At 40.1% G+C, this 3,480-nt stretch overlaps 1 protein-coding gene across 1 annotated transcript in view; it reads right to left on the minus strand.

Annotated features, from left to right (window-relative positions):
- Arf4 (ADP-ribosylation factor 4) overlaps positions 1 to 3,480 on the minus strand; it is a gene marked incomplete in the record, with an annotated part of 31,064 nt that overhangs the window by 3,836 nt on the left and 23,748 nt on the right.

The raw sequence follows: 3,480 nt of genomic DNA on the forward strand, positions 1-3,480 counted from the left end.
AGAAAAGGGTAGACCTAGCCTACTGTGGTGGTATATGCCTGTAATGAGTGCACTCTGGGAGGCTGAGGCAGGAGGATCATAAAGTCAAGCTCAAGTGACTTAGCAAAATCTTGTCTCAAAATTTAAAAAATAAAAGAGCAGGAGACAGCTTGTGTGAGAGGCCTGGGTTCAATTGCCACTACTACAGGAAGGAAGGAAGGAAAGAAGGATGGATAGGTAAACATTACAGTGATACAGAAGAGCAACGTGGATGCTTTTATATATAAGTATGTCAAAACCTACATATTCTTCATTGTTCACTAAAAGCTTCACAAGTGAAAAAGCAAATGTAATAATCTTATTGAAGGTATCATTTTTCTAAGAACATCGGAGCTGGTTTGTTTGATCAATTCTTTTTTTTTTGAAACAGTCTATGTAGTGCAGGCCAGGCATGAACTCACTTCTACAGCACAGGCTGGCCTTGAACTCATGGTAATCCTTCCGCCTCTGCCTCCTAAGTGCTGGGATTACAAGTGTGCATCACTATGCCCAGATATTGGATCAATTTTTAAAATCAACTGAATTCAGCATTATTTAAGTAAGGACACCTTCCTATTTAAATCAAAGGATGACTTAGCACAGGAAAGCAATGTTATTAAGTTTAAAGAAATTAAGTCATCTCATTTATCTAGTTTATATTCCTATGCAAGTTAAGTTTAATTTGTACAGGTCTGTCCAAAACAGTACTGGCTGTTATAGTTTAATTCAGACTCCTTCTAACTATACAACATAACAAAGGATCTTTTCTACCCTGTTTTCCAATAATGGGTAGCTTAAAAATTTCTCTGGAGACTCAAAGCTTCTTATGTTTTCTTATTCTTATATCCTCTAAGCAAACCTTGTTCTTCCACTTCTTTGTACTGAGACCGAGGTTTATTCTTTCCCAAGTTCTATGACACATACTACAGTACTTCATTCATGGGTACGAGAAAAGTCAACTGCTACCCAAAGTGATATATGTTTTGAATATATAACAGCATCATCCACAAAAAAATAACTTGAAAGAAACACACAAGTAGCTATCATAAAATTTAAAAAATACAGCAACAACAAAGCAAAGGGACACTATTATAGCTTTTAACTACATGTCTCGCCAAAGCCTTATGTGGTCATAGGTGAGGTTTTTCAGGGATAGTTACATCTAGTGTGTGTGGTGATGGGATCAAGGATACGATGCTAGGATTAAGGATGCCCTGCCCTGGGTGTCAGTGTTCTCCACCCTAAGGATGGATATCCTGGACAGGATCTCAGGGACAGGAAGAGGTTTGCAGCTTGTTCCTTGCTACTCTTGCTGCCTGCTGACCACATGAACTGTTTCTCTTCTGCGATGCCCCTCTGCTACACCGCCCTGCCTTGGAACCAGCCAATTATGAACTGAAATCTCTACACACTTGAGCTAAATAAACTTTTTCTTCCTTAACTTTACATGTCAGGTATTTTGTTTCAGTAATGAGAAAACTAAGACACAATAAGCAGTGAGATCTTTAAATTTTCCTACAAAACTGTATCTAATAAGGATCTGAGACCTCTTTAGGTGACCTTAAGCAAATTATTATGAAAATCTAAATTCATTAACCTCAAAATACAATTATTCCAAGTCAGAAATGAAACTGAAATACTGATGAGAGGGCAAACAAAAATCAAACCATTCCAGTGAGCTTTTCAGAACCAATCAGTCCACACTGCAGGTCCAACTGGACCTCATTCCACCACTTAAAGGCACCATGAGCACTTGGGAGGCTGAGGAACGGGGATCACTGCAAGTTCCAGGCCAGCCTGGGCTACAAAGTGAGCTCAAGGCCAGCCTGAACTGCATAGTGAGACCTTGTCTCAAAAGACAAAAAGAAAAAAAAAAGAAAAAAAAGGGCACCATGAACCCAAAAATATTGACAAAGAATGGTAGAAGACAGGCACAGTGGCACATACCTATAATCACAGCACTCTGGGAGGCTGAGGCAGGGGGAATGCAACGTCAAGCCCAGCCTGGGCAAATTAAAAATTAAATTTAAAAAGAACTAGGGATATAACTCAATGAGAAGGGCCTGGGTTCAATTTCTAGTACCATAAAGAAAAATTATAGAAAAGCACACAGGCAATCCAATTTGTCTTTTATTTCTAATAAGCTTTATATCGTTTGTATGCCTTCCCCTCCCACTGCTAGGGATCAAACCCAAAGCCTTCACAATTCTTGAGCTCTGAGCCATGCCCACACTTATTTATGAAAATTTAAGTCTCTTCTACTTCTCCATTGTTAGTTTTCTTGTCCCAGTAAATATGGACTGTATGGTGTCTTACATGAAAATGTTAGTCTCACAATCTTGTGCCCCTTTAGTCCCTTAAGTATGTGTTTCCTTAATGATGAAATACTCAGCAGGAAAATTTTTCACATAATGAAACCAACGAGCCAAGATAAGATCTATCTGTACAGTCCAGCAATGCTCTCCCTCCGCTCCACTACCATAAACAAATCACTGTGTTAAAAATTATACTGAATCGGGGCTGGGGATGTAGCTCAGCGGCAAAGTGCCTGCCTGGCAAGAGCAAGGTCGTGAGTTCGGTTCCCGGTACCGGAGAAAAACCAAAAACCAAAAACAATTAAAAAAAAAAAAAAAAAAGTTATACTGAATCATTACTTGTTCTCCTTAAGTAGGCCTGCAATTTGATCAAACTATTAATATAGCAAGTAACTCTACCTCACTGATCTCTGCCAATCATTAAAAACTATGCTACCAAATTACGGCAGTGAGAAACACTTTTAAATTGAAGAGCTGGGTGCAATTATCTCAACTTTGGGAAAAAATAATTGCAGAAAGAATAAAGAGACTTTCAGATGGATAACAGATTTTTCTTCGTGTCTTCATCGTTCAAATTTTCTAAAAGTTTAGAACACAGCTTCATAATTTTAAAGTAACTTCAAATTTAGTGCTTCTTGTGTACCCAGAATAATACTAGGTCATTCCATAGTTTTGAAATTCTTCTCACATTAACTTCTCATTTTTCAGAGGATAAATCTGAAATTCACAAATGTCAGGAAAATTGCAGATGAAAAGCAGGTATTCGAAAACCACTATCTTTAGGGAGAAATCAGAACCCTCACACACAACTAGCGAGAAAGTAAAGTGGGATAACTACTTTGGAAAGCAGTTTATGTGCTTCCTAAAGGGTTAAACACAGTTACCACATGATCCAACCATTCTGCCCCGAGGTACTTGCCCAAGAATATCAAAAACATGCGCACACAAAATCCTGTTCACCCGTGTTCACGGAGTCACTTATGAGAAACAGTTTGTTCGGGACGCGCGCAGCTCCGGACACACCAGCGCTGCGCGCAGGGCGCACACGGAGGGGAAGGGCGAGCAGAAGCCTGCGGGGGCTCGGCCTCCCTCCCGGAGGCGCCCACGCCGGCAGCGGGGACGAGATCGCCCGACAAGGGGGCTCCAC

Source organism: Chinchilla lanigera, unplaced genomic scaffold (genome assembly GCF_000276665.1).
Source record: "Chinchilla lanigera isolate Chin_1 unplaced genomic scaffold, ChiLan1.0 scaffold00029, whole genome shotgun sequence".
Lineage (NCBI taxonomy): Eukaryota > Metazoa > Chordata > Mammalia > Rodentia > Chinchillidae > Chinchilla > Chinchilla lanigera.